This window comes from Amborella trichopoda, chromosome 1 (assembly GCF_054954075.1).
Source record: "Amborella trichopoda isolate Santa Cruz 75 chromosome 1, AtrichopodaSantaCruz75HAP2 v2.0, whole genome shotgun sequence".
NCBI lineage: Eukaryota > Viridiplantae > Streptophyta > Magnoliopsida > Amborellales > Amborellaceae > Amborella > Amborella trichopoda.
Window position 1 is genome coordinate 11,213,417 of NC_142336.1, and position 6,108 is coordinate 11,219,524.

The window sequence follows — 6,108 nt, forward strand, 5'->3', positions numbered from 1 at the left end:
TTCGTATTTTTGGTTGATTACTTTTATGTTTTATCTTTTATTTTTTCTTATTTTCAATTATATTATTTTCTAAATTATTTTTAAATGATATTAGCAAAAAATGTATTTAGTTATAAGTAAATATTATTCTAAAAAATTAGAAAAATAAAAATACAAAAAATATGTCACATGATATATGAAACAATTAACCCATAACAATTAAATATCTATTGCAATTAATAATAATAATAATAATAATAATAATAATAATAATAATAATAATAATAATATTAATATTAATATTAATATTAATATTAATATTAATATTAATATTAATATTGGTGTTCAAGACAATAACAATCAAAGCCATATATATTCCTTTCTCTTTGTAGTATGTAACTGAATATTAAACTATATATAAACATCGACATCACGGCAACTTAGAGAAGATAATATTATATGTACATTGTAATTAATATGAAGTAATAAATTCTATAGAATTTGTATATTATTAACAGATGATTGTAGAATTCAAATTTTTGATTAGGGCTCTAATTAATTTTGCAATTTATTAGAATCACAAAATTGATTGCATCTATCGATATCCTGAGTTTGAACATTATAACAATTACTAGTATAATAATTTAAACAATTATCGATAAATTATATTGGTAAAAAATAGAATAGTTATATGAAAATTTATATAATTATAATATTAAAATAAATTAATAATATTAAGTTAGAATTTGTATAATGCTTATTTTTATTACTAATAAAACTATAATTAATATCGTTATAACATATAAATGATTGCACTTATTTTAATTATGATGAAAAAGAGTGTTGAGAGGGACGATATATATATATATATATATATATCGAGAGAGAGATGGCGTGTATATGAGGAGAGAGCAAATATTTTTTTGAATCTAAAAAAGATGAGATAATGTTATCAAATTGATACTTTATAAATAATAGAATCTCTTATAATATTTAAGAAAATCTAATCTAGGCAAATTAAAACCTGGCTTCCAGTGAAAATAATTAATATAAAAATAATATTAGACGATTAATATATTATACCCCTGGTTGTTTAGGTCAACGATACATAACTCACTTTTTCCCATTGTAAACACTTATTCAGTGTTACTAACCTTGAACAAGAATGGATATTATATTACCCAAGCCAAATGGGTCAAAATTTAGTGAAGTGTCATTAATCATTCAGGGTTCCAATCATGATGTAAGGCAACTTAACTATTTTTAATATATTTTTAGAAAGGTCCTCAAGTGAAATGAAACCTAATGTGTAAGTATCCTGGAGTTAAATTAGATGATTTGACTACCATAATGATTTTTTAAGGTGGTTTAACCATTTCATTGCTATTTTCCCAAAAATGTTGAATTACAACTAGTTGCCAGTAAGGTATGTAGAAATATAGAAACCCGTACTTATTTTTTAGAACAATAATTTCCTTCATTTTATGTATAACTATATTAGGAAGGTGGATCATTTCATATGTTAGTTTCTTTAGTAATATACAACTTTGTAATTTTTTTTTGGAAATAATATTTTCTTTCATTTTATGTGTATCCATATTAAGAAGGTGGTTCACTGCATATGTTAATTTCTTTAGTAGAATACAACTTTGTAATCGTTTTTTGGGAACAATATTTTCCTTCCTCTTATGTGTACCCAAAGGTGGTTCATTATATATATTAGTTTCTTCAATAGTATATAACTTTGTAACTATATAAATTGGGGCCCTTGTTCACATCTTTGAAAAGCTCAATAATACATTTCCATGAACTTAAAGCTCAATCATACAGAAATACAATTTCTAGCCAGATATTAGAGCCACATATTCCATTTATTCCCAAATTCCAGTACCATCGACTCAATTCCTTTACCAATAACTCCCCAATTCGTTTGCAACCACAGAAGTTTTTCCCCAACGTTTGCAATCACACAAGATTCCTACGACAACAGTCTCGTCAAAAGTTGCGTTTGCAACCACACAAGTTTCGTTTGAAAATTTTCTTCGCAAATTTGCTTTAGATTTGCTTGCAAATCTCATCAAAAGTTTCCTTAGAATAGTTTCGTTTGCAAATTTTCTTTGGATTTGCTTTTCAAATTTCCATAGCACATTTGAGTTCTGAGAACACTTGTGTTGATCTCACAAACTCTCTATCAGTTGTTGCCGAAAAATTTTCACCAACAATTACAGCCAAAATCTGATGCGGAACAAGCAAAGCTTCATCAGATAGCCACAGATCTCCTGGTTTTGGCTGGAAATCCAACTGGAATTCCATCTCCCACCATTAAAGGGCCATCTTTCTATTATAAAATAGGCCTGATATGGCATGACTTGAAAAAGTACAACCTAGCCGCTTCTTGCTTCGAAAGGGTGGTATTCAGAGAGTTTTTCGGTGATGAAGAGCAGGAGCTTCTCTTCGATCTCCAAATTGCTCGCTCTGCAACTGCATGTGACTCATCATAAGCCTTTAGCTCTAACCTTCCTTGCTCAAGCTCAAAATTTCCTCTCTCAAAACCTGAACACTAGCCCTAGCGACTATTACAAGCTCGCAAACCAATTCTTCATATTCGAGAAGTCCCTTCTCTTCAAGGAGGGCAAAACCAGTGGATTGAGAGGATCTGAGCTGTTGACGATCTTATCCGATGGTCTTGGTCTGTGCACAGAGGGGAATACTCTCTTGGTGAGTAAGAGAGAGAGAGGATGGTGGGGCATGTTGTTTGAGTCGTCGATGGTGCAGTTAAGCCTCTGTAATGGCGGATGGTGGGCTACCCTAGGCTACTTCTACGTTGAAAGGCATATATTTTGGTGCGGTGAGCGTGGAAGGCAAGGCGTGCCTTATAGGTAAATATTTTGGAGCAAGGATATTCTGGTTGGAACACAAGACCTCATCCCGTTTTTGTTAATTCTTTCTCTGTTTCTCTCGCTCTAAAAACTATTATTTACTCATTCCCTTGCTTACCTTTCTAAATCGGTTCAATATCTCTTGAATAGTCAATAGGTCTCCTTGCCTTTTTTAATGGTTGAATACTACTAGCATAAGTCACGGTGCACTTTGGAATGATTTTATTGGAAGCATTTTTCATTACCCGCATTGCAAAAGTGATCGTGCACCTCTATGTACATGCGATGGGACCTCTGTTTCCAGTTTTTCTAATTAGTGAATCCCTCAATCTGATTGCGTCTCTCTTTATTTGGCATCGGTTGTTGTTGTGCTCCCCTCTAATGTCGGACCCTTGGTGAGCTGGATCTCAAACCCACCACTAAATTCACCTTTGAAAATGGCCTCTGAAAACAATTGCTCTGCACCGTCTACAAACTAACCACCGAGTCATGTTTCGACTCTCTGATTTGTCTATCTGTCAAGTCATGTTCGACTCTATTATCTGTTTTGGATCTTACTGTTCTCAACACCGAATCTATGGTCCAACCGTGCATGTTGATTTGCCGCTGATTTCTGTTGCCTTTTCCAATTGCATCATGTTTGAAGATCGAATTTTTCGATCTTGGTTGATAATCAAGTTTTCTGTTACTTGATCCTGTTTGATAATTGAGTTTTTCTTTATTTAATCCTATTGGATAATGGAGTTTTCCATTGCTCCATCATGTGTGATGATCGAGTTTACTCGATCTTGTCTGTTCAGGATGCCTATGTTTAATGATTGAGTTTTTCATTACTCAATCTTCTTAGATGATAGAGTTTTTTGTTACTACATCCTGTGTGATGATCAAGTTTACTCGATCATGTCTGTTTCAGATGCCTGTTGATTTGTTGTTATGCAAGACTGCTCCATTCGAGATATCAGTTTCTGCAGATTGCTAATTTGTAGCTGCTCAAGCTTCTTCTGTTTCTGCTTCCTTACTAAGGCCTGCCTTTAGATGTCCAAACTCAAGTTGCCATCTCTTAATGGATCTTGAGTTTGAGGGAGAACATGGAAATATAGAAATTTGTACTTATTTTAGGAATAATATTTTCCTTCCTTTTTATGTGTACCCATATTAGAAAGGTGGTTCATTACATATATTAGTTTATTTAGTAGTACACAACTTTATAACCTTATAAATTGAGGCGCTTGTTCACATCTTTGATAAGCTCAACAATACATCTTCTATGGGGCTTAACAAAAATATAGTTTCTAATAAGGTCCCTATTAATGATAAGGATGTACATTTCATATCGTCAGGGGAGCAAATTATACACACGCTCCCTCAAACAAGACGACTTGGGAGGATTTGTTTGTTATCAATCTCAACTAATCAAAATCACCTGAGAACTATTTGATGAGATAAATGGTCTCTTTGTTGATAATCCCATTCATAAATTGCTAGTTTATCAAAAAGCAATATCCACGGAGTAATATCAATTAATACTTCGAAGCAAATTACCAGCAGTATTATCTAAGAAATACTATGAGGTATTAGTGGATAAGGAATTGGCCCTTAGGTATGCCAAGGGTGTCATGCCCCCATTAACATGTCAAAAACAACACCATATGCATTATCACCATTCACATAAACAACATCATGGAGTAAAACGCATCCATAGATAGTGACAGCACTCAAACTAAAAACCAGCAAGGAGAAAGACCACTCTATGTGAAAGCACTATAATGAAAAACCAGCACAGAGAAAGACCACCGACAGTCCAAAACTGTCAGATAAGGTTCTTCATCCTTACTTGGGCATGGAAGTCTTGACACATAATTTCACCATACACTTGCAAATTGTTAGTTCATATCACAAACCATCACTGTACAATTTGCGAAAATAGGCTTTAGGGTTACTCGCAAATGTGCTTCGAGAAATGCAAAAAGGTCTCCCTGGAGCTCTCATGGTCTTGCCACTACCCTTGCCTTCAAAGAAAGCTTTCTTCATCACCTTGAGCACCTCACATACAGCATCCTTGCCTCTTGAGAAAGTTATCTTCAATACCTTGAGCACCCAATATACAGCACCAAACAAAGCTCTCAACATCACCTTGAGTACCAAAACTCCAGCAAACGCCGAGCCGGCTATCTTCAATTGATCAAATGCCAACTATCGTCAATGCTGCCTCTCTTTCTAGTTCGTCTAATCCCAAGGTAATAACCATGGCCCATGCTAAAATGAAAATGAAACTAAATCAAGAAACATGAAAACTAGTATACGCTGCATTTATACTATAACGCATGTTGCCCATACTATAAGTATTCGCATAAAACAAGGGTTTAGATTCCATTGAAGTATCAGTCACAGCAGTAGGCGTCATGGCCTGTTGTAAATGTCGACAAACAATGGGTGATTAAGGAATCACTAAGGGTACGTTTGGTTTGTGCGTAAATATTCCCCAAGAAATATTTGTATATGTAAATGCTTTACTTGTGTAAATATTTGCATATGCATTCTTTTTACCATGTTTGATAGCACATTTAAAAGGTATTGTGTAAACAGTTTCATGGGTTTGGTAGTGCTTGGTTGGAGTGGAAATATTTACACAAAACCTTGAATAGATATGTTCTATTATATATGGATGTGGTTTCTATAAGGTTGCAACCTTAAACAATCTAATTAAGGAGCACCTTAAAATTTTATCATAACATGTAATTTTATTGTAAAAAATTCTTAGTATTATCTTAAAATCTATTTTCATACCTAATTAGAAAATTTTAAATATAAAAAATGATTAAAATTAAGTAGATCTATAAATATATGAAAATCTTGAAAATGGACAGTCTAGATAATGTGTTGCAAGATGCATTATTTCCGAGATCCAAAAACCTTGTTTTTTGTTATATTCATAGATCTCAATATTGAGATGATTGATTAGAGGGCTTTTTCAACTTTAAAACAACATTTCCGATAGATTTTTGAGGTGCATTTGTGATTCTACAATTTAAGGTTGCAACCTTATAAAAACTTTTCCCATTATATATAGGATAACAAATATATATAATATATACAATTTAATGTATAACATTAATATAAATATACAATATATGTTACATAATAATACATATTATTATATATTTTATAAAGTTTATACCCCCAAGTCAAAATACATATTTTTCTTAGATGAAAATGCCTTTCCCGTATACATAAAAACCTTTTGGTCGGA

At 32.6% G+C, this 6,108-nt stretch overlaps 1 long non-coding RNA gene across 1 annotated transcript; it reads left to right on the plus strand.

Moving 5' to 3' along the window:
* The first annotated feature begins 1,810 nt into the window (after positions 1–1,810).
* Positions 1,811–4,117, plus strand: LOC110008147 (uncharacterized). The gene is made up of 2 exons (XR_016051466.1): positions 1,811–2,858; positions 3,772–4,117. It is a non-coding gene; the product is annotated as an uncharacterized LOC110008147 (long non-coding RNA).
* The last annotated feature ends 1,991 nt before the right edge of the window (positions 4,118–6,108 follow it).